The following is a 27,033-nucleotide window of genomic DNA, read 5'->3' on the forward strand; positions in this document are numbered from 1 at the left end:
CCAGTGCCCCTGGACTGGCTCATGTGCGGGCGAGACATGAAATCTTTCAAGCGGGATCGTTGCCAGTGCCCCTGGACTGGCTCATGTGCGGGCAACACATGAATCTTTCGAGCGGGATCGTGCCAGAGCCCCTGGACTGGCTCATGTGTGGGCGACACATGATATCTTTCGAGCGAGATCGTTGCCAGTTCCCCTGAACTGACTCTTGTGTGGGTGACACATGAAATGTTTTGAGCGGGTTCGTTGCCATTGCCCCTGGACTGGCTCATGTGTGGGCGACGCCCCTGGGCCGGCTCTTGTGCGGGTGACACATGAGGTTTTTCGAGCGAGATCGTTGCCGGTGCCCCTGGACTGTCTCATGTGCGGGCGACACATGAAATCTTTCGAGCGAGATCGTTGCCGGTGCCCCTGGGCCGGCTCTTGTGCGGGTGACACATGAGGTTTTTCAAGCGAGATCGTTGCCGGTGCCCCTGGGCTGGCTCGTGTGTGGGTGACACATGGAATCTTTCGGGCGGGATCGTTGCCGGTGCCCCTGGGCTGGCTCTTGTGTGGGTGACACATGAAATGTTTTGAGCGACACGGGATCGTTGCCAGTGCCCCTGGACTGGCTCATGCGCGGGCGACACATGAAGTCTTTCGAGCGGGATCGTTGCCAGTGCCCCTGGATTGGCTCATGTGCGGGCGACACATGAAATCTTCCGAGCGGGATCGTTGCCGGTGCCCCTGGGCTGGCTCTTGTGCGGGTGACACATGAGGTTTTTCGAGCGAGATCGTTGCCAGTGCCCCTGCCCTGGACTGGCTCTTGTGCTGGTGACACATGAAATTTCTTCGAGCGAGATCGTTGCCGGTGCCCCTGAACTGGCTCTTGTGTGGGGTCGTTGTGGGATTTTCGAGGGGGATCGTTGCTGGTGCCCCTGGGCTGGCTCTTGTGCGGGTGACACATGAGGTTTCTCGAGCGAGATGAGCGTAGCTGTTGCCAGTACCGCCTGACTGGCCTTCGTGCGGGTGACACATAAAAGCACCCACTACACTCTCTGAGTGGTTGGCGTTAGGAAGGGCATCCAGCTCATCCAGCTGTAGAACCACTGCCAAATCAGATTGGAGCCTGGTGTAGCCATCTGGTTTCACCAGTCCTCAGTCAAATCGTCCAACCCATGCTAGCATGGAAAGCGGACGTTAAACGACGACAACGATACGTACAGACATATATATATATATATATATATATATATATATATATATATATATATATATATACACAAACCGCCTGCCTGGCCTTTGTAGGGTTTTCGAGCGAGATCGTTGCCAGTGCCCTTGGACTGGCTCTTGTGCAGGTGGCACATAAAAGACACCATTTCGAGCGTGGCCGTTTTCGTGCGGGTGACACGTAAAAGCACCCACTACACTCTCTGAGTGGTTGGCGTTAGGAAGGGCATCCAGCTGTAGAAACTCTGCCAAATTGGATTGGAGCCTGGTGTTGCCATCCGGTTTCACCAGTCCTCAGTCAAATCGTCCAACCCATGCTAGCATGGAAAGTGGACGTTAAACGACGATGACGACGATTTCCTATTTAGTATTGGTGAAGTTTCATTTATAAGGACGTACTCCCGTATTTTGTCTTAGAGTTGGATCTTTTGAGTGCTTGGATAAGATACAAATGTCAAGTTGACCCAAGTTGCCTCCATGCTGGTCTTTGGCATGTTGGTAGAGTATGGAGGACTGTTTTTTGTCGTCATATTGTCTCAGATATTCGTTTAGTCGTTCCGCAATGCTCCTAGAAAGAAAAGAAAAGAAAAAAAAAATTTAATTGAAATCGAATTTGAAATGGAATCTTCTAACAAAAACTATTTATTTGCAATATTCTGAAATCTAGTTAAATTTAAAATTTAATGTTACCATGTTGGACGTTTTTTGGATAGTGTGTTCTTTGGATTACTTTTGAATTTTGTCTGTGTTTTGTGCTGTGAGGCTTTGAGTGTAAAATTTTGAAAGAAAGAGAGGAAACCTCTTGTAACAGTTGGTGAAACCAGTAATGGTTTTCCCCGTGTAGGGAGGCCTGCACGATGGCCGAAGCAGGAAGAGTAAGTCCTGCACAGGAAAAGGAGGAAATGAGTGTGGAGCAGTTGATGGAAAGAGATTGGCCAACATTGGTGACAAATAGTGGCGAAGCAGAGAGTCCGAAAACGGTAAAAGACAGGAAACAGTCTGGAAGAGTGGTTGATTTTGCAGCAGTCGCTGGTGACAAGAGGCGAACTGTCAACATCGAGAATGCCGAGAGGCATAAGAATATGATGAAGAGAGAGGGTCATGGTGTTGTGGCAACCCCTCCTGAAAGTTTCATAGTAAAAACACAAAGGCAAACGTTAATTTTTAAAACATATAATAAAAAAGCGAAAAAATTGAATACGTATCGGAGGCTGAAATCGAAAAGTGCCTAAAATCATTGTTTAACAAAATTACGTTCATAACCAGAGGCAAGCGTAATCGTTACCAGCGTCGCCTTCTAGCACTTGTGCTGGTGGCACGTTAGAAAATCGTTGCCAGTATCGCTGGACTGGCTCCCATGCAGGTGGCATGTAAAAAACACCTTTTTGAGCATGGCCATTGCCAGTACTGTGTGACTGGCCCTTGTGCTGGTGGCACGTAAAAACACCCACTACACTCTCGGAGTGGTTGGCGTTAGGAAGGGCATCCAGCTGTAGAAACTCTGCCAGATCAGATTGGAGCCTGGTGCAGCCTTCTGGCTTGCCAGTCCTCAGTCAAATCGTCCAACCCATGCTAGCATGGAAAGCGGATGTTAAACAATGATGATAATGATGATGATATAAATAGTTGAATGGGATTAAGTTATAAAAGTGTAAATGTATAAAAGTATAGATGTATAAAGATATATATAGAAATGTTTAGTTTTACAGTCATATCAAAAGGCATTCTAGAACAGTGTTCTAAAAATTATTTAAGAATGAATATGCCCTTATGAAAAGGCGAATGAAATAAAGTCTTACGAATAGAGAGAATAAAGAAAAATTGTAGCTTTGAGACCGGATTTTTCAAAAAAACATATGTATATAATCAAAGAGAATAAGTGATCCTGTTTAGATAAACTGTTAGTGGTAAATCCTCTTACGGCCATTTCAGGGGCGCAGTAATCCATAGATTTTAAAGGTATTTTCACTAAAAATTGGATACTGCCTCTTTCATCAGAGAGTATATTATTCAGGATTCACATTTTGTACAGTGTTGTACTGGGTAGATGAGATTTAGTTATATAGGGAGATGCACTTCTTAACAGGAAGAGGAAATGTTATAGCAAGAATTCGAAAATGTTGTTAATGTTAAGCAGGTTATAATTGATCAATATGAAGTTACAGGATGGCAGGAGTAAATTTAATGGTTAATTTATCAAGATTTATCAAAATATTTTAATATTGAATGGTATCTATGGTTACAGGAAAACAAAGCATCCGAGAACTTATTTAATGGTGTAGTCATATTAATGAAGAATATTCATGGACTCTCTAACACACAATTTACATACACGCGTAATTGTATTGTATGGGGGTGCTTTTGCTGTTACAGACCAAGATAATGAGTATTGTATATTTTTAAGTTCTTGTATATACGTAGCTAGCATTGTAGAAAATTTATATTTTATGTTTGTGAAAATGGGCCCTATATTGATATTTAAAATCTACAGTGCTTCCTATATAAATTCTTACCCTCTGCGTGGCAGAGGTCTCCACCGAACACCTATACACTACATTATTATGTAAACAGGATCCAGCTAGTTAACACAACTCCTTAATTTGACAATTACATGTATGTCCCCACCCCTGCATCAGCATTAATTTTCCAATTACTAGAGATTAAGTCACCCTTGACCATCAGGGGGTGACCTGGTGTAATATTTACATGAGAGCTAGTATCAGTTTTGGGGTTATAAAGTTTGTTATAAGGATTTTTGTAGGTAGATTTCTTAAGCCTGGGTTTAGATCTATTAATGGAAGCTATGATCAAACCTAGATTTAAGACAATTTCACAGAGGATTTATTAAAAATAGGATAGTATTTAGGATTTTAGGAAAATTTTCCTTCATTATCTTGAAAAGTAATTTGGGTAAAGATTTGACCTGTAGAGAGTCACATTTCCTAGATTTTGAATTTTGGTCTGATTAGATTGGTTGGAGATATAAGGTTTATATTTATGTGAATTCCTAAATGCTGCGATATTAATTCAGGCCTCATCAATACACTGTTCTTTCATATGTTTAATTGGTTTATCTAAATTGGAGGTCGTATTACTAGATTGTGAGCCATTTCCATTCAAGATATTTGCAATTTTAGTCTTAAGAATTGTATCAGGGATGTAAAATATTTATTTTTTAAAACCACTTAACTTTAGGGCTTGGTTATAATATGGAGCATAAGTATTGAATATCTCCTTGTTCACCAATAAATTTGAAATTCTAATCAAGATAGCCATTACCATACCATTGAGGGTTGATCTTGGATTATTAAAAAAAATGTTTAGGTACTAAAGGGTTTGGTTTGGTTTTCTATATGGAAAGTGAAGATTAGTGTTAAGATTAAGTGTGATGTCTAAAAAATTAGCAATCTTATTATCTATTTAAAACGTTATATTTAAATAATAAATTTTAAAGAATTTTATTAAATATTTCTTAGTATGTTCAATCTCCAGACAGGATAAATTTTTAGTTGCCAAAAGTGCGTCGTCCCTATAGAGATCCCTGGAGATGTTAAGAAAGTGTTGCTTAATTTTCAAGAGAAGAATCAGTCCCACAAGGTCTGTTATTTGGGCTGAATCTGAAGATCCTATTGTTATATCAAAAAAGGGCAGAGTTAGTATTTCAGGTCCAATTTTTATCATTAAAGCTTATAAGAGTCTTTCTAGCACCCAGGATTATGACTATATGAGATGCAGGAATGGTTGTATAGTTTTGGGCAAATGATAATACTTCACTCAGTAATTTAGGTGTTATTGAAGTGTAATAATCTGAAATATCAAATTGGATGAAATTAATGTGATGTTTGTACTTGAGGGAATGAAACCATGTAATTACATCACTGGTAGAGGAGGAGCACTCCATTTTCTTTAATTTGGGGTAATACTATATCTAAAATTGTTTTACTAATCTTGCCTAAGTCCAATTTTGTAGGACATATTAATCGAATAGATGGTTTAGTTTGAAAGTTGGGCTTATGGTCCTTCACACCTCCTGATATTTTAATCATCTCAGCGGTGATGGGCTGGGGGCTTTCCCTGTCTTCATATCTATAATTACTTTATCTACCAAGGTACTGTCAATTCAGATAGCTGGTCCTTCATTTGGGTCGATATTTGGCAGACTCTCCTCAATTCTGTTCATTCTCCACATGCAGCAGTCTTTCATAATGGCATTTCCAAGCCTCTTTCTTTGCAGAGTCATTAAACGCAAGTGCACCATCATCCATAAGGACACATTTCTCTCCTATGATATCACAATTTTCCCTCACAAACTCTCTTGCAATTCAAAACGCTTCGAGTTTTTGGTCCTCATGTCACTGAACATAAGCAAACTTCTTTTCACCTTCTTCCTAGGCTAGATATACCTATCTCCTAGCTTCCCTTCTGGCTATCTGATACAGTTCTCTGCTGCCCCCACTCTTCCAGGCCTGTTTCTTTGCTCTAATGGTCTTGTCTACAGCATCATTCCACCACCATATCACCCTAGGTCTGGATAGCACTTTGCATCAGCTGCAGATTTGGTCTGTGGTACTCAGCAAGCTGTCCCACCGGAATTTCCAGTTGCCCTCTTTGTCATAAGTTTGTAGTTCTTCCCTCTCATCAAATTTCTCAATTAGAATATCCCTAAATCTCTGACCATATGAAGGGTTCTTAAGCTTCCAAATCCTTCTTTTCCAGATTGGTTTGCTTTTTGACATCCTTCTGGCCTGGAGGCTAAAATCACCAATGACTAGTCTGTGCTGGGGGGAGGGGTACATTCTTCACCAGGGAGGATATTTGTATTTAGGAACAACCATGCATCCTGCTGTCTGGTGAGAATCTAATCGATCTGGCTAGCTGATTGGTAGGTTATCAGATGGCTGGCTGGCTTCTTGAAGTTGGCGTCACAGAACTCTAGTAACTTCGCATCACAGAACTCCATTAACTTTGTTACCCCTTCATTTCAGGAACCAATTCTATGGCCCCCAAATACACTATGGAAGATGCCAGGCTGCCCATTGTAATCCCCAGCTATGAAGATGAGATCATTGTCATTTGTCTCTGAGGTAGCATGCAGAAGAATATCATAAAAGTGGTCCTTTTGTTCATTTGGTAGTGGGGCATAGGCAGAGATAATTGTCACTATACTATTCTGCAAGACTAGCCCGACATTAAGTACTCTATCGTACACCCTCACTACCTCTATGACCTTATCCACCCATTTCCCTGCAAGAAGTATGCCCACACTACCTACTCTGTTGCCGTTACCTTCCTAGAAGATTTTATACCTATGTGCCTTGCCTATGAGGAACCTGGCTGAAGCTCCTCTTGAATGCAACATACACCAAAACACCACCATTCAAGCATCTCAACGATCTCACTAGACCTACCTTTCAATGTGCCTACATTGGCAGTGCCAACTCTGAAAATTAGGAAAGAGACTTGGGAGGGAACATGGGAAGGAGAGATGGTATTCAGCATCTGAAAAGAAGGTTTCAATGATCATTTGATAATAGACATCAGTTGTTCTCACTTTAACCTACCATCATTTGAAAATGTTACAATTGTTGCCCCTATTGGGGGTGAGTGTAATATAAGCATTGTAAATATAAGCATTATTGCTGTAAGCATAAATAGGTCAATATTTAAATTAAGAAGATGAGCTGCTATTGGCTAATCCATTATATTTAGAAAAACAGAGGTAAGTGGTTTGTTAATTTACTAAGTAACACATCTCCTTTTAGCACATGCAGTAGTGTGGATGATTGCTGGTGGTGGTTTTGGGGTTATGCAAGTCTTCTGGTACAGAAGTGAGGCAGAGACCTGTAGGGGTTTCCAGTATAAGAGAAGAGATTTCCAGTATAGGTGGTGGGGGCAGGAATGGGTGGTTGCATCGTGGACAAGCATTGACCAGCTTCACCTAAGGAAATAGCAATAAGGAGACATTAGCGAGAGAGAGAGAAAGGAAGAGAGACTTGAAAGATTTTATCACTGGGAGAAACATGGCAAGTATGAGTAAGACAAGTTATAAAACAAGGCAAAAATGTTTACGAATTTTAGAGAGAGAGGCAGAAATCGCTGAGGAAGTCATGGCAAAGTATGGAAACACATGGCTTATGAAACAGGGAGAGAATATTGCAAAGGTTTGAAGAATTACAAGTTTTGAAAGTTATTCATCATCATCATCATTGTTTAACGTCTGCCTTCCATGCTAGCATGGGTTGGCGAACCAGATGGCTATACCAGTTATTCTAAGAATTAAAGAATTACAAATTTTGGATATATATATATCATCATCATCATCATCATCGTTTAACGTCCGCTTTCCATGCTAGCATGGGTTGGACGATTTGACTGAGGACTGGTGTAACTAGATCGCTACACCAGGTTCCAATCTGATTTGGCAGAGTTTCTACAGCTGGATGCCCTTCCTAATGCTAACCACTCCGAGAGTGTAGTATATATATATATATATATATATATATATATATATATATATATATATATATATATATATATATATATATACACATTCTTGAGGGAACCCGTGGAAGAGGTAGGCCCAGGAAGACCTGGGCTGAGGTGGTGAGGCAAGACCTTCGTACATTGGGCCTCACCGAGGCGATGACTACTGACCGAGACCTTTGGAAATGTGCTGTGCGTGAGAAGACCCGGCAAGCCAAGTAAGATCGTTGCCAGTGCCCCTGGACTGGTTCTTGTGCGGGTGGCACATGAGATGCACCATTTTGAGCGTGGCCGTTGCCAGTACCGCCTGACTGGCTCCCGTAGGATTTTCGAGCGAGATCGTTGCCAGTGCCCCTGGACTGGCTTGTGCGGGTGGCACATAAAAGACACCATTTCGAGCGTGGCCGTTTTCGTGCGGGTGACATGTAAAAGCACCCACTACACTCTCTGAGTGGTTGGCGTTAGGAAGGGCATCCAGCTGTAGAAACTCTGCCAAATCAGACTGGAGCCTGGTGTTGCCATCCGGTTTCACCAGTCCTCAGTCAAATCGTCCAACCCATGCTAGCATGGAAAGCGGACGTTAAACGATGATGATGATGATGGTGATGATGCTTGTACTTGTATATTTGTAGATATATGTCAGTATCAGCATGTGCTGATGTGTATATGTCTATATATGTGTGTATACAGATGATTTCACTGATATAAGGTGTATGTATATATTTATACATACATATCTATATGTGATCTTATGTATGTGCATGTGTATGTACTGATGTACATTTATAAGCCTATGTGTGTGTGTGTGTATATATATATATATATATATATATATATACATATACACACACACACACACATACACACACAAGCAAGCACATTAATGCAAAACACAGTGGAAAAAATAGTACTCAAATACCAAAAGTTGAGTAATATGCTTTTTTTATTAAAGATTCTTGATCACAACTGCCCAACGAACGGGATAAAATGTATAATAAAAAAGTATGTGTGTGTGTGTATATATATATATATATATATATATATATGACAGTCTGTTAAAGTCTGTCATACCGGCCATGACGAAGGGAAATAGCCCTGAAACTCGAGTCGCCTTTATATATATATATTTATATTTATATATTTATATATTTGATCCTTTATATTGAACACTCAATATTTCATCTACATTCAATACTTTCTTTCATGGTGCCATCCATTTTTATTTTATTTTATTTTATATTGTATATTGTATATCATATTATATATTGTATATTCCATATTCTATACCCCACATTAGTTCTGCAGGAATATAAATAAAACATAAAAAACAGACAGTGTTGGAACTCTTTTAAGCAAAATAATATATTCCTCTATACACAATCATACAAAAAAAACCCACCTTTTTTGTATTTATTTTTACTCGCATATATATATATATATATATATATATATGTGTGTGTGTGTGTGTGTGTTTATTTTTCTACTGCCTTATCTTCATTATTTTACACTCCTGATAGTAATATTTAACTCTTTATATAGTCAATTCGACTACCTTAGGTGGTCAAATAACGGTAATTCGGTAATTCAAATGTTGAACTTATATAGATACTAACAATGTTTATAGGACATTTATGTGTAAAATTTTTTACTATATCTAGCTGTTTGGTAACAATAATTACATATACTCAGACACTATTTCAATGAATGCATACCAATATTATCATTGTATGTATTTACCTTATATACTTCATTCTATCCCCATGTACAATGATATTACTCTTATTCTCTATCTACTTATATATTTGAAGTTCTAATTTTTAATTTAATGTTGTTCATATTTTTCTTGATATCAAACCTTATATCTCATAAACATTGTCTCTAAGAGCTTTTATTTAGATTCACTTTATTATTTCTTCTGTGTTTATGATCTATTATTTTTTGGGTTATTAATGATAAATATATGATTTTCCTTTTCTTGTACCAAAATTATGTACTAGTTACTTTTTAATATCTTACTACATTTTTCTTCCCTTCCTTAGAAAATTGTCTTATTAATTTCTATTAATTTTATTCTTATTGTCTTCTATATTTTTTAAGATTCTTTATTTTAAATATTGACTTTGTGTTCTTGAAATATTATATCAAGGGATTATTTTTTAACATGGATTTCTTTTAACCTGAAGAGCTTGCTTATTATCTACACTAATTTAAAGATTGTTTTTATTAATTCAGACCTGTAAGTAACTTATTACTTATTATATTCTATAATAAGATAAATTATCTATAGATGTTTTATTAAACTGCAAAACAATTGTTGTTAATTAAATTTTCCAATGATTAAATAAATTCTATCATACTATATCTCTCTCATTATTTATAACTTTATACACAACTTATGTTTTTCTCTTGTAACATTCTATATATTCTCTATGTTTTGTAGAATGATACACTAAAGAGTTTTCTTTATGAGTACCACTGGATTAGTTGAATCCATTAAGTATGACTTAAATTTATATATGTACTAGTTGAATAGCCCATCGTTGCCAGACAATTTTTACAATAGAATATCTTATATCAATTCTTATTTATTCCATGTCAGAGCATGCCTTCCCTGACAGATAGGTCTCTTGATCAGGACAGATTTGTGCAATTTTTCACCAAAAAACTTCATTGAGGATTTTTTCCTTTTTAAATTATTTATGTGTCTGTTTGACCATTTCACATGACTTTATTCATTAAAACTGCAGAAGTTCTTACAACTTTGGTCATTGTAATGCTTTGCTTTCATTTGTTTAATAAAATTCTTCCTCCTAACGATTTTGCTTTCGTTTCATGATAGACAGCTATCATGCAGAAAATGCCAGCTTCCAAATCCTGTTTTCTGATTAGATAAAATTGATTAAACTTTAAACCTCAGTGACATTTTTATGCAATTTTTCTGGAACAAATAAATAACAAAATCGGATTTAACATGGAAAATAATTTCAGTATACTAAATTTGAAAATTTTGACGTAGTTTAAAAATCTCACAATATGTGACAGCAACAGAAATGACCCCACAAAAGTAGACAGACAGACAGTTATAGGATGTCACACACACACACACACACATATTTTCAAACATATACACAGGTAATCACAAGTTTAAAATGGTGTATGGTAGACATGTATGTATGTACGTATGTATGCATATGTTTGTGTGTCTGTGTATGTATGTGTGTCTGTGCAGCGGACAGCAGAAAAGCCATCTGTCCCTTAAAGTTGCATATTCTTCATACTCACCTTTCTGTGTGTATGTGTTGTATCTATGTATTTACAAAAGTATGTATGCAGTGTTGCATATATATGACAGCTGTATTAATGTTATCAACCCGTTTTCACCGATGTTCTCACCTTCACTAATATAAGTCACCCTCTCTCTGCTACTACCTTTCCCTCAGACTCATACTTTTTGCAATCTTCTCGTTTTATCATATAATTCGCCCAACGTTCCTGGGGGGCATATTATAGATTTTTATTGAAATCCAATTAGCTTATTATTGAACTGGATAATACAGTGTAACATGTATGCAAAGTTTCGTGAATATTGGTTTGGGGGTTTAAGCACTAAGATGGTAACAGACAGACAGAAATTGCCATTTATATATATATATATATATATATATATATACAGAGAGAGAGAGAGAGAGAGAAAAATATTACTATAGAGAGCTGTACAATGAAGACAAGCACAGTTTGAACACGAAAAAACACATTTTCTGGTTTAAATTTTCAAGTCAAAATACAATTTTTCCATGGAAAATCATATATCATTTGAGAGCTTTGGATGTAAACTTACTTTTCATATAGTGTTAATTAAGATCTGACTGTTACATATTATGTCAGGATCCCTCAGACACCCTGGCATTTCCATACATTTACAAAAGTTTGTCTCCTTTTTTTGTTTTGACTCATTCTAGTTCAATGCTCTCAAGCACTATAACTCAAGTTGTGTTGAAGATCATACCCTGATGTAGATGAATGTTTTAGCTTTATTTTGATATAAAACTCAATGAGGGCAGGTCAGGTAATCGTTACAAAATATAAACGTGAAATTTTTATCGTTAGTTTTCACTTAGAAAAAAAGCAATTTCTACAAAGATTTTTATACCATAAGAAAGAAAAATTTCTTGCTAATTATTTATGACCATTTATGATCATTGCCAAACCTGGCCACAGTGTGGCAACAAAGTACAGAGTCAAAAGAGGGGTGGTGTACTGATACTTCTTGTATATGACTAACACATATTCCTACTCCGCAAGAGGTTGTATAGAAGACAATTTCAAGGCTTCAGATGCTGATTTTGATCCAGAATTTCAAGGAATGGACAAATTAATTGTTAAGTAAACATATTTCTACAAGAATATACTCTAAATTTAGTTAAATAGGGCTGCTAGAATCCCAAATTAAGCGTGTAATCATATTTGATTATGTTGTTTATTCCCTTTCACTGTATGCCAAGCATCATATGAATTTTACCTCATACATATTCTTGTTCAAGTGAATTTCATTTGTTTTAGAGAAATATTGGTCTCTTTTCATTAATTAAAATTATATTGTGCAATAAATATTATTTTGTAGGCTATTAAAGTTCAGTGTGATGTTTTTTAATTTTCTCCCTAATTTTGAATACTGTTGGATACTTTGTCATAATGTTTACATTTTCACAAATGAGTGCTGATTCATTTTGTTTTTTGTTTTTTTTCTTGCTCTCCTTCCTACTAAAGAATTTGATGTAACTTCTAGGTGTTTTTAATGTTAAAACAAGCAATAAATTTTCAGATATTACCATTTACGAATGGCAGACATATGAACTGAATCATGACCATATTTGGCAATGACCATAATGATTTATCAAGAAATTTTTCTTTATGGTATGAAAAAATATCTTGAAGAAATTGTTCTTTTCTAAGCGAAAATTAATGATAAAATTTTCACTTTTATATTTCATAACAATTATCTATTGAGTTTTATATCAAAATAAAACTAAAACATTCATCTATATGAGAGTCATAGCATTCAAGTGCATTGAACTAGACTGAGGGCTACCATTCAGCAGTCAGAAAAATATGGGATAAACTTTGTGAATGAAAGGAAATACCAGGGTGTTTGTGGGACCATAGCATCTTAGGTAAGTGTCAGATTTTGATTAAAACTATATGAGAACAAAGTTCACATCAACTTTCAAATGATATATAATTTTCCAAGGAAAATAGGTGTTTTGTCATGAAAATGATGTACCAAAAAATGGATTTTTGCTTAGTCAAACAGTGTGTCACCCCTCTCACAGAGCTCTCCAAAGATACTTATTAAATTCATTGTAAAGCTCCAAACTTAGAGTTAATTCAGTTTTATACCATGTACCAGAGTATCAAAACTGAGACCCCTACAGATAACAGATTGCAATATAGCCATGTTTGAATATACATGAAATGCTTGCGATAGCTGCAATTTCATTTAATTATTTGTAGGGTTGAGTTTTTGGATCAGGACATGCATAAATTGAATTTTCTCTATTCCGAGAGAGATTTTTCTCATTTTTTTCACCACAGCCTTGAAAATTAAGAGGGAAAGATTTTTATAAAACAACATTTTCAAAAATTTACGATTTTATTTTACCCCCCCCCCCCCCACCTCACCCTTGGGATCAATTTTGGCCAATTTTTTTTTCTACTAGGCACTTAAAAACAATGGGAGAATCCTTCATGGTAGGAAAATATTTTGAGACAAAATGGTGTGATTTAAGGGAGATTTAGCTGCTGTTTCTAGCACATCCCTCAACATCCTAGTAACAGAGAGGTAGAGAAATGAGTAAAAATCACAAATCTTCGTAAATTTTTTTTCATAAAAAGTTCCCTGCCATCATTTCCAAGGCAGTGATGACAAAAAATGGGAAAAATTCCTGTCAAAATGGAGAAAATCCAACTTATGTGGGTGTCTTGATATAAGCCAATTTTAGTGGTTCATTCAAATGTTATTGAAATGGTGTCATGTCCCAAATTTAATTGCAAAAAAAATTTTTTTGTACCTGAAAAAAAATAGGCAATTCTGTACCATGGTCACTATTAATTTGTATAATTTAAAGATGATTATTACCTCACTTTCAAATATATGACATTCCAAATATGGCTACTTATTCATTTAGGCAAAATTTCAACCAATTTGTTGATCATTAAAATTGTCATATTTCCTAAAATATTCATCCAAATTTCACAAATGAGGTATGAAAATGTCTCTTTTTGGATGCTTTCCATGAAAAAGTACAGTAGAAATTACATTTAAATATTTTCAAAAATTCATAGTGATACCTAATAAATATATACAGTAGACCCCAAAGGAACAAAATTCGCTGATTGATTAAACGTGTATTTATTAAACTACATACATATAGAAGTACACGAATAAAATCATAAACAATGTCATCATCTCCTTTGGTTTCCTTCTCAGATTGCCGAATGTCATGAAAGATCTTGTCTAGTCTTTCTTCTTCAGTGATGATCTCTGGAGCAACAACTGCACCATCATCTATGGACAAACAGTTTTGAATTGCTTTTTGGTCAATCAGTAGGCAGTGAAGATAGGATCAAATCTTCATTAACATCTGTGGCTTCATTTGATTCTTCAGCCAAAATAAAACCAGCTTTGGTCCAACAATGTTTCATTGTCTAGCTAGAAACCTTCTTCCAAGCTACATGTACATCGCATCAAAAGTGGTGATCCGCTTTGCAACTTCTTGGGCAAAAATGTCATGTTCAGTGTCTTCCATAATATCTTTGATCTTCTCGTTCATTTCATATGTGAAGTATGCTTTCAAAGTTTTGATCATCCCCATGTCACAGGGCTGCAGCATTGACGTTGTGTTGGGAGGAAGAAATTTTAAAGTGATGTTCTTGAGATCATCGATGACTACATAAGAAGAGCAATTGTCAAGTAGGACCACCACATGTCTTACAGATTCCTGCAAATGACGATCCCAAGATCTGAGCCATCATCCATAGATTTTTTTTCTGTCATCCAAGCTTCTTAATCAGAAGCACTTTGACATTTTTAATGCATCTTGGCAAACCAGCTTTTCCGATTAAGAGCAAGTCTTCTTTGTCTTCATTCATGTTGCAGGCCACCATTGAGGTCACACGGTCCTTTGCCGTCTTAAAGCCCCTAACAGTTTTCTTGCAACAATCGTTAACGCATGTATTTACTAGTAATGCATGAAAGTAGATCCCAGTTTCATCGGTCTTGTAGATGGCCTGTGGCTGATATGATTTCAACAGAAGCTGCATAGTTGTCTCACAAAATTGATGGGCTCCATTGATGCCAAGTCCAGCTGCATCACCTGTAAAGTATGAAATGTGTAGTTTGTGTTCTCTAAAAAGAAAGATGTGAACTAGTGAACTACAAAGCTTACCTTTTAGAACTGTAAAAGAGATTCCATGTCTTTTTGCCAACGGTGAAACTGGCCTTCAGATGCCTTAAAATAGTGTCCAGCAGCTTGAGCATTGGTGTTGGCTTTGTGCATTAGGATCAGGCCGTTAGCAGAGACATTTCTCAAGCAAATAGATTGAAACCAATCGAAGAGAGCACGGTCTATCTGTTGGTCTTTTCCCTCTCATTGGTGCTTTCTCTTTGATGAACAGCCATCATGTTCATTGGCACAAAGGTCATCCTCATTCTTTAACAAATTCTGAAATTCCCAAACTCTGTGCTGCTTCCTGCTGAATTGTTTTCCCAAGAGCTTTGTAATGTTCTAACAACTGAATCTTTTCTACCATGGATTTGTCTTGCCTCTCTCTTTTTATTTTCAACATTTTGAACAACTTGTGTATGAGTCTGCCTCTCTGCATGAATGATGAATGATGTGTTTTTTTCACCTACCTGTCAATATCTAAGAGCAAAAAAAACACACTTCATTCATTCACTGCCATTTGTTGACAATTTAGGAAGACATAGCAACAATTGGATTAATTAAGTGATGGTTTAGATTTATTAAACAAGAGATTTTATAAGTAAAATTTCCATCCCAACCTATTTTGGATACATTAAGCAGGTGGATTAATTATCAGTGGAAATTATAAAGTGGGATCTACTGTATATATATCATCATTATCATCATCATCATCGTCATTTAACGTCCGCTTTCCATGCTAGCATGGGTTGGACGATTTGACTGAGGACTGGTGAAACCAGATGGCTACACCAGGATCCAATCTGATTTGGCAGAGTTTCTACAGCTGGATGCCCTTCCTAATGCCAACCACTCAGAGAGTGTAGTGGGTGCTTTTACGTGTCACCTGCACGAAGGCCAGTCAGGTGGTACTGGCAACAGCCACGCTCAAAATGGTGTATTTTATGTGCTACCTGCACAAGAGTCAGTCCAGGGGCACTGGCAACGATCTCGCTCGAAAATCCTACGAAGGCCAATTAGGCGGTACTGGCAATGGCCACGCTCAAAATGGTGTATTTTATGTGCCACCCACAAAAGAGCTAGTCCAGGGGCACTGGCAACGATCTCACTCAAAAATCCTTACACATGTCACGGGCACAAGTGCCAGAAAGGTGACGCTGGGCACAGGTGCTATCCTGATTTCGCTTTCGCTTGCCCCAATAAGTCTTCGCAAGCTGAGTTTCGTGTCCAATGTAGGAGACGACGTTGGCGCGGGTGCCAGTCGTCGAATTTAGTTCGATTTCACTTGCCTCAACAAGCCTTCGCAAGCGGAGTTTAGTGTCCAATGTAGGAAATGTATGCATAAGTGGACTGGCTACACCCCTGGCAGAGGCCTTGGGTTTAGGTCTCACTTGGCTTGTCAGGTCTTCTCACGCACAGCACATTTCCAAAGGTCTCGGTCAGAAGTCATCGCCTCGGTGAGGCCCAATGTTCGGAGGTCTTGCCTCACCACCTCAGCCCAGGTCTTCCTGGACCTACCTCTTCCACGGGTTCCCTCAACTGTTAGGGTGTGGCACTTTTTCATACAGCTATCCTCATCCATTCTCACCACATGTCCATACCAGCGCAATCGTCTCTCTTGCACACCACAACTGATGCTTCTTATGTTCAGCTTTTCTCTCAAGATACCTACACTCTGTCGGGTATGCACACTGACATTACACATCCAGTGGAGCATACTGGCTTCATTCCTTGCAAGCTTACACATGTCCTCAGCAGTCACAATCCATGTTTCACTGCCATGTAGCATGGCTGTTCGTACACATGCGTCATACAATCTGCCTTTTACTTTGAGTGAGAGTCCCTTTGTCGCCAGCAGAGGTAAGAGCTCTATGAACTTTGCCCAGGCTATTCTTATTCTAGCAACTACACTTTCAGCGCACCCCCCCTACTAACTTGGTCACCCAGATAGCGGAAGCTATCAACTACCTCTAGTTTTTCTCCCTGGAATGAGACAGAAGTTGTTTCCTGTTTGTTTACAGTGTTTATTGCACCTGAACATCTGCCACATACAAAAACTAACTTCCTAGTTAACCTGCCTTTGATATTGCTGCACCTCTTATGTGTTCATAGCTTGCACTGGGTACATCTTATAGAGTTACTATCTACTCCTTTTCTACATACTGAGCAGGGCCATCTACCTGAAGGGGTTTGTGTTTTATCTACCTTCCTACTTATTAGGAATTTGGTTTTAGCTAGGTTGACTCTAAGGCCCTTCGATTCTAGTCCTTGCTTCCACACCTGAAACTTCTCCTCTAGTTCTGATAGTGACTCCGCAATTAGTGCAAGGTCATCAGCATAGAGGAGCTCCCAGGGGCAACCTGTCTTGAATTCCTCTGTGATCGCCTGGAGGACTATGATAAATAGGAGGGGGCTGAGGACTGAACCTTGGTGGACCCCTACCTCTACCCGGAATTCATTACTGTACTCATTTCCAGCCCTCACCTTACTGACAGCATCTCTGTACAGCTCTCACTAACCGTTCTTCTTTCCCAAGTTTCCTCATTGACCACCACATAAGGGATTGGGGGACCCTGTCAAAGGCTTTCTCCATGTCAACGAAAGCCAGGTACAGAGGTTTATCCTTGGCTAGGTATTTCTCCTGCAGCTGTCTTACTAGAAATATGGCATCAGTGGTGCCATATCAGTGGTGTGGAAGCAAGGACTAGAATCGAAGGGCCTTAGAGTCAACCTAGCTAAAACCAAAATCCTAATAAGTAGGAAGGTAGATAAAACACAAACCCCTTCAGGTAGATGGCCCTGCTCAGTATGTAGAAAAGGAGTAGATAGTAACTCTATAAGATGTACCTGGCACGAACCCAAACTGCATCTCATCTAAATTGATTCGCTCCCTAATTAGTTGGGCTATGACCCTCTCCGTAACTTTCATAACCTGATCTAACAGATTGATGCCTCTGTAATTATTTGTATCTAAAGCGTCACCTTTACCTTTGTAGCAGTTGACTATGGTGCTGCTACACCAGTCATTGGGTATGACTCCTTCGTGTATCACCTGGTTCGTAATACGTGTGACTAGGCTATAGCCGACACTGCCAGATATTTTGAGCATCTCTGCAGTGATTCCTGATGAGCCGGGGCTTTCCCTGTCTTCATACTACCATGGTACTGTCAACTCGGATAGCTAGTCCCTCTGTTGGGTCTTTCTCCCATTCATTCTCCTTATTAAGCAATCTCCAGACCTGTTTCTTTGCAGCCTCATTTAGTGCAAGCGTACCATCATCCATGCGAACACATTTCTCTCCTACGACATCACTATTCTCTCTCCTACACTGTCTTGCAGCATGAAATACCTCAAGTCTTTGGTCCTCACGGCGCAGAACATTGGCAAATCTTTTCTTATCTGCTTCCCCTCTGGCTAAATAAACCTATCGCCTAGCTTCCCTTCTGGCAGATTGGTACAATTCCCTGCTACCACCGTTCTTCCAGTCCTTCCAAGCCTGTTTCTTTTGTCTAATAGCCCTGTCTACCTCCTTGTTCCACCACCATGTTACTCTGGGTCGAGAGGGGACTTTAATATATATTGCAAGTTTTCTTTTCAGGTACACGACACTGCTTTTCCTCTTCCCAGGCTACAGGCCCACACCCCCAACACCCATACTGTTAGGATTGGCACTCTCAACGTCGGCACGCTGAAAGGTAGATCTGGTGAAATTGTTGAGATGCTTGAACGGAGATGCGTAGATATGTGCTGCATCCAGGAAGTAAGATGGAGAGGAGGTTCTGCAAGGTTCCTCACAGGCAAAGAACACAGGTACAAGATTTTCTGGGCAGGGAACACTGACGGGGTCGGGGGCGTAGGAATACTTCTAGCGGAGAAATGGGTGGATAAGGTAATCGAGGTCGTTAGAGTAAGTGACAGAGTACTTAAGATCAGACTAGTGCTTCATCATAGATTAGCTACTGTCATCTCAGCCTATGCACCTCAACCTGGGCTACCAGATGGTCTGAAAGACCAATTCTATGACACCCTCTTGCAAACTACCTCGTCGACGAGTGACAGGGACCTTCTCTTTGTGGCTGGAGACTTCAACGGTCATGTCGGACGTCGTGCTGGGGGCTTCCATGGCATACATGGAGGCTATGGCTTCGGTTCCCGCAACGAGGAGGGAACCAGACTGCTGGAGTTCTGTGATGCAACCAATCTTATGGTCTGCAATACCAACTTCAGGAAACCTGCCAGTCACCTAGTCACCTACCGCTCCGGCAGACACTCTAGCCAAATCGACTACATCCTCGCCAGAAATAGGGAAAGAGGGCGGCTTATAAATGCCAAAACCTACCCTGGCGAAGAATGTACCCCACAACATAGATTAGTAGTTAGCGACTTTGGGATCAAGGCAAAATGGGTGCCCAGAATTAGACAGGCTTGGAGAAGAAGGGTGTGGAAGCTTAAAGACCCTGCAAACGGACAGAGACTTAGAGACAAGTTACTTGAAGCATTTAACGAAATAGAAGGGGATATAGCATCATACAACGTGGAAGACAATTGGAGATTTCTGCGGGACAACCTGTTGAAAGCCACCGACCAGATTTGTGGGTGGTGTAAGGTCCCCTCCCAACCCAGAGTAACGTGGTGGTGGAACAAGGAGGTAGACAGGGCTATTAGACAAAAGAAACAAGCTTGGAAGGACTGGAAGAACGGTGGTAGCAGGGAATTGTACCAATGTGCCAGAAGGGAGGCTAGGCGACAGGTTTATTTAGCCAGAGGGGAAGCAGATAAGGAAAGATTTGCCAATGTTCTGCGCCGTGAGGACCAAAGACTCGAGGTATTTCGGGTTGCAAGACAGTGTAGGAGAGAGAATAGTGATGTTGTAGGAGAGAAATGTGTTCGCATGGATGATGGTACGCTTGCATTAAATGAGGATGCAAAGAAAGAGGTCTGGAGATGCCACTACGATAGATTGCTTAATAAAGAGAATGAATGGGAGAAAGAGAGCCTGCCTTATGTCGACCCAATAGAGGGACCAGCTATCCGAGTTGATAGTACCAGGGTAGATAAAGCAATTAAGAGTATGAAGACCGGGAAAGCCCCCGGCCCATCAGGAATCACTGCAGAGATGCTCAAAATATCTGGCAGTGTTGGCTATAGCCTAGTCACCCGTATTACGAACCAGGTGATACACGAAGGAGTCATACCCTATGACTGGTGTAGCAGCATCATAGTCAACTGCTACAAAGGTAAAGGGGACGCTTTAGATACAAATAATTACAGAGGCATCAAGCTGTTAGATCAGGTTATGAAAGTTACAGAGAGGGTCATAGCCCAACTAATTAGGGAGCGAATCAATTTAGATGAGATGCAGTTTGGGTTCGTGCCAGGTAAAAGCACTACTGATGCCTTATTTCTAGTGAGACAGTTGCAAGAGAAATACCTAGCCAAGGATAAACCTCTGTACCTGGCTTTCGTTGACATGGAGAAAGCCTTTGACAGGGTCCCCCGATCCCTTATCTGGTGGTCAATGAGGAAACTTGGGATAGAAGAATGGCTAGTGAGAGCTGTGCGAGCCATGTACAGAGATGCGGCCAGTAAGGTGAGGGTTGGAAATGAGTACAGCAATGAATTCCGGGTAGAGGTAGGGGTCCACCAAGGTTCCGTCCTCAGCCCCCTATTATTTACCATAGTCCTCCAGGCAATCACAGAGGAGTTCAAGACAGGTTGCCCCTGGGAGCTCCTCTATGCTGATGACCTTGCCCTAATTGCGGAGTCACTATCAGAACTAGAGGAGAAGTTTCAGGTGTGGAAGCAAGGTCTAGAATTGAAGGGCCTTAGAGTCAACCTAGCTAAAACCAAAATCCTAATAAGTAGGAAGGTAGATAAAACACAAACCCCTTCAGGTAGATGGCCCTGCTCAGTATGTAGAAAAGGAGTAGGTAGTAACTCTATAAGATGTACCCGGTGCAAGCTATGGACACATAAGAGGTGCAGCAACATCAAAGGCAGGTTAACTAGCAAGTTAGTTTTTGTTTGTGGCAGATGTTCAGGTGCAATAAAGACTGCAAACAAACAGGAAACAACTTCTATCTCATTCCAGGGTGAAAAACTAGAGGTAGTCGATAGCTTCCGCTATCTGGGCGACCAAGTTAGTAGTGGGGGTGGGTGCGCTGAAAGTGTAGCTGCTAGAATAAGAATAGCCTGGGCAAAGTTTAGAGAGCTCTTACCCCTGCTGGCGACAAAGGGACTCTCACTCAGAGTAAAAGGCAGACTGTATGACGCATGCGTACGAACAACCATGCTACATGGCAGTGAAACATGGGCTGTAACTGCTGAGGACATACGTAAGCTCGCAAGGAATGAAGCCAGTATGCTCCGTTGGATGTGTAATGTCAATGTGAATACCCGTCAGAGTGTAAGTATCTTGAGAGAAAAGCTGAACATTAGAAGCATCAGTTGTGGCGTGCAAGAGAGACGATTGCGCTGGTATGGACATGTGGTGAGAATGGAGGAGGATAGCTGCGTGAAAAAGTGCCACACCCTAACAGTTGAGGGAACCCGTGGAAGAGGTAGGCCCAGGAAGACCTGGGCTGAGGTGGTGAGGCAAGACCTTCGTACATTGGGCCTCACCGAGGCGATGACTACGGACCGAGACCTTTGGAAATGGGCTGTGCGTGAGAAGACCCGGCAAGCCAAGTAAGATCGTTGCCAGTGCCCCTGGACTGGTTCTTGTGCGGGTGGCACATGAGATGCACCATTTTGAGCGTGGCCGTTGCCAGTACCGCCTGACTGGCTCCTGTAGGATTTTCGAGCGAGATCGTTGCCAGTGCCCCTGGACTGGCTTGTGCGGGTGGCACATAAAAGACAACATTTCGAGCGTGGCCGTTTTCGTGCGGGTGACACGTAAAAGCACCCACTACACTCTCTGAGTGGTTGGCGTTAGGAAGGGCATCCAGCTGTAGAAACTCTGCCAAATCAGACTGGAGCCTGGTGTTGCCATCCGGTTTCACCAGTCCTCAGTCAAATCGTCCAACCCATGCTAGCATGGAAAGCGGACGTTAAACGATGATGATGATGATGATGATGATATATATATATATATATATATATATATATATATGGCAAAATACGTCTGGCAATTAAAGGAAAACGAAGCCCAACCTGTCAACGTGACATGGAGGATTTTAGCTAGAGCATCCCCTTACAGGCACGGTGCCCATAAAAGACTATTGAAATGCAATCTGTGTTTGTTGGAAAAACTGCATATCTTATTCCAAGATGAGAAATCTCTAAACCAAAGACGCTAACTTTTAAATTCATGTAGACATGCGTCCAAATTTAAAATGTCGGCAAGTAACATACCGTATGGGTAGTATATATATATTTTTTTGATAATGTTTGACTCCTTGTAACCATTGTGCAATCTTACTATTGGATTGGTACCGCATTATAAATGATTTATTTAGCATTGTAAGAATTTTGTATAGACCCCTACGTCATTTTAGGAAAACCTGTTATATACATAGTTTTTTTCTTTTTCCTTGTTTTTACTTCATTCTATTCTATTTGTATTTATTTTAAAACACTTTGTATACAAATTTTACCGTTTTTATGGACGGTTCGACATATGGAATTCTATTATGCATGTATTTTTGCCCGATTTTAACTTTTATACACCCAGCAATTTCTTAAAAAGTTGTCTGCATATATACACTGAGATCTGAAAGGTTTTTTATGTAGATGTCTGTATTGTAACAATGCTTGCATATTCATATGTGTGCGTCTATGCTTATGTATAGGGCCTAGGTTTGCACTTGTGCATATACAATTATGATTTTGTGTGTGTGCGTTTTTGTGTATACATGGGTAAGAGTATAAGCTTATATTTATTTACACATACATGCATTTATTCGCGTGTGTGCATCTATGTTATATATGGGAATGTGCACTCAGGTCCACGCTCACACATACTTGAATGTGTGCATACGCATGTATACGGTTATGTTTGTGAGTATTTACGTACATATCCCCATATATATCTATATACGTGATGCTAATATACATTTTTGTATACACATATATACACAGTCTAATTTTTGTGTAGGTTTACTATATACGTTAAACTACCATCTTGTCCGTTTTCTTTCTCTACTTCTTTCTTCCCTTCCCCCTTTCTCTCTTTTCTTCCTTTCTGTCTTTCTTTCTCTCTTTCTTTCTTCCTTTCCTTCCTCACGATAGCCACACTTTCTCTCTTTCTATATTAGTAATGTTCTTATCGATTTGTTACCCTTCCCGCTCTACTTCATAGGTTAAGATACAATTTTTGTTACCAGCACATAAGCTTTTTCGTGCGCGAGCTTAACTGCGTGTGTATGTGTATGAATTTGTATTCATCTATATATTTGTGTCTTGCAAATATATACCTATATACGTAGATTATCTGTACGTGTGCATCTGTGTATTTTGATGTATATATATATGTTGTGGATAGTCTAGTATGCGTATATACTATTGTAATTTTATTTTATTTTGAATGCAGCGTATATTTTATTTTATTTTATTTGATTTTAATGTGTTAATTCAAATATAATTAATTATTTACAGTATGTATTTTGAGCCCATTTTTCTATTTAAGGTTTTCTTCGATTTTTTAAAAATAGGATGAATCTATATTAAATTAATTTGTTTTGTTCATTGCGCATCCATGACCGTTATTTGAAACAACCAATCAAACAGATCTATGTGTTTCAAATTTTATATTACTTTTGATTGCATTGTCATTCCTTTCCCATTTCTAACAAAACTGTCCGATGAACTGGAACGTGAAACTCCGAGTAACAGTCTTTTGCTATATTTCTGCTGCTTTTAAATAAAGCATATTACTCTACCTCTGGTATTTGAGTACTCTTTTTTCCACCTTGTTGCACATTTTATGTGCTTACTCCGGTATATATATATATATATATATATATATATATATATATATCTTCTTCATCATCATCATTTAGCATCTGTTTCCCATGCTAGTAAGAGTAAGATGGTTTGACCAGAGCTGGTAAGCCAGAGAGCTGCACCAGGCTCCAGTTGTCTGATTTCTATGGCTGGATGCCCTTCCTAATGCCAACCACTCCACAAAGCATGCAAACTATGTGTGGTTATGCTGGGATAATGCATACATAATAAATTCAAATATGAAATAGAAGCAGTACTAGTGTAATAAACATATACTTAATGTATACAGTTCCTGTACTTGCTCTTCAGCTGTAATTTGGCATGATGGAGAATACTTTCTCAAAGTGCTGTGTATTAAGCAAGATAACTCACCTTTAATCTCATCTAGAAGAGATGGACATTGGTGTGGTGATTGGTGTCAGGAAGGGTATCCAGCCGTAAAAACCATGCCAAAACAGACACTGAAGCCTGGTGCAGTCTTTTGCCTTACCAGCTCCAGTCAAATCGTCCAACCCATGCCAGCATGAAAAGTGGACATTGAATAGTGATGATGATGATATATATATATATACTTAAATATCAAACACTGAGAATGAGTGCTCAACACTGCATTGGTGGATACAGATTCTTTATTTGTATATCTCAACAATTCTTCAAGACAATCACAGAAAAATTGTTTTTTTCTATCCAATTTGGATTAAAACATGGGAAGTCACAATAAAGCCTTGTGAGAATTTTTGGTAAACAAAAACAAGAAATCAAGGAGGTGACTTTTGGGTAACAATTCTTGGATGATTATCTCCCTTGGGTTTGACTTTTGGTAAAAATTGTGCGTATATTATGTAATGTCCTGGGTATGTGCAATGTATTGAGGGAGATCAGCATGACAGCATGTGACTTCTATATGTAGAGTTCATATGATCTATATATCTAATGTTCATGTTCAGTGAAAAGCTATCCTGGTTGGATTGGTGGAGTGGGCAGTGGTTCCTCTTTGAAATGTCAGAGTGTAAAAAATTGCTTATATATACTGGGAGAGAAGGTTTCATCCCCAATGTTTACGATTTTATCTTTTAGTTGCATACAAAGCTCACATTTGGTGCCCCATACCCTGTATTTTCTGGTTTTAGCAATAATGCTCTATGCTCTTTCAATGTACATATATCATATTGGACAGGGATGTTGTGTGTCTTTTATCTTGTCCCTGAATGATGCTAAATGCTATATGTATATTTCCTTGAACAAGTTGCCCATCATTCTGATATATATTGTTATTACTCCATTGGAGTAAGGAATTTTCTTTTTATTAAGGTAATGCACATGGTCAGTTAGAGAGGTAGACTTGCTATGCTCTTCATACTTAAATGAATTTAAATGGGCTGAATATTGGTGCTTGAGATTAATTGTGGATCCTATATAGTATCTAGTAGAATTGTGAAGTGTGTTATGAACTATGCATTTGCTTAACAATGTCTTCAAATTTTTCCATAGGTCTAATTGTGAAAAAAACAACACTTCTGATTATCACAAACATCATCTAACTTTTACCTATCTGACACTTCTACATACATAACTGTCTTTACCGTTATTAAATGAATAGCACTAAACATTCTCTCCATATATACATAGACTCCTCTGTAGGCCTCATTACCCTGCATGCATAAGTGAAAGCAGGGTATTGTAATCACCTGTCTTTGTCTGTGTGTTTGCAAAATTACTAGAAAACAGCTGAAATGATTTTCACCACATTTGGCAGAAATACTCATTGGCTGAGTGGCTCAAAATGATGAATATTTAGTTTGATTATCTTTAAAAAAACATTTTTTCTTAATTTAAAAAAAAAAATCAGATTTATAAATTTCCCAATAAGTAAGTGGTCATATTAATTTGTTCACTTTCTTTTTCATATGAATTGATCCTCGTCTGCATGTGTATAGATCATGGTGTACCTATGTGCATAGACACGTGTGCATACATACATAAATACATACATAGATATGTGACTGTGTGTGTGTGTATGTGTGTACAGTGATGGATTCGAGGGTTTCATTTATTTATGACTTGATTTCTTAATTTCACCAGAGTATAAATATCTATAATGGGGATACGTAATAAAAAATTTTTTTTTTTAATTGGACTTACAAGTGGTCATATTATTTTGTTCGCTTTCTTTTTCATATGAATCAAACCTCGTCTGCATGTATATAGATCATGGTGTACCTATGCATGTAGACGTGTGCATACATACATACATACATACATACATACATAAACACATACATAGATATGCAACTGTGTGTGTACATGTGTGTGTGTGTACACTGATGGATTCAAGGGTTTCTTTTATTTACAAGTTGATTTCTTAATTTCACCAGATTATAAATACCTATAAGGATGATACTTAAAAAAAAAAGAAATAAAAAAAGCATTGGTAAGCAACACATTGTAAGCAACACTATAATTTGCAAAAAAGGTTTATATGCGCGCAGGGTATGCATCACCCTTCCGATGCCTTTTTTTCTCATTAATAATGTATCTTCATTAGCACTACAGACATTAATTTTTAATTTTAATCTAAATTTATTTTTAAGCATTAACATTATTTTAATTTTAAATTAATTATTCTTATGTATTTTACTTTTATAACATTATGTTTTAACCTTTTTATACCACAAATCTTAACTCTTTTCTTTACTAAATCACATCTATTTCTAGCTTCTCTTAGTGGCTAAACAATCATATGTATCCACCATAGTAAGATTTGACCACCCACTATGCACTTGTCTATAATATTTCTTGTGTCCATTTTATTACCTACAACCCCACCTCTGTAAGTCTGGCACCTGTCTTGTTTTATATTTTTTCCTTATCGGTAGGTCTTTACATTTGCCCCCACCCCTTAACTTCTTTGGATGGGAATGCCAATTTACTAGCCTTTTGTACTTACTCCCTCTGATC

At 38.7% G+C, this 27,033-nt stretch overlaps 1 protein-coding gene across 18 annotated transcripts in view; it reads left to right on the forward strand.

Moving 5' to 3' along the window:
* Positions 1-27,033, forward strand: part of LOC106872580 (uncharacterized) — a 248,572-nt gene that overhangs the window by 161,325 nt on the left and 60,214 nt on the right. Inside the window, exon 15 of one of the 18 annotated variants that reach the window (XR_016241608.1) lies at positions 11,649-12,860. The exons of the other annotated variants lie outside the window; for them this stretch is intronic. The gene's annotated coding sequence lies outside the window, so the exon portion shown is untranslated. The remainder of the gene's footprint in view (positions 1-11,648; positions 12,861-27,033) is intronic. 18 annotated transcript variants of the gene reach the window in all.

This window comes from Octopus bimaculoides, chromosome 4 (assembly GCF_046866305.1).
Source record: "Octopus bimaculoides isolate indiv1 chromosome 4, ASM4686630v1, whole genome shotgun sequence".
NCBI lineage: Eukaryota > Metazoa > Mollusca > Cephalopoda > Octopoda > Octopodidae > Octopus > Octopus bimaculoides.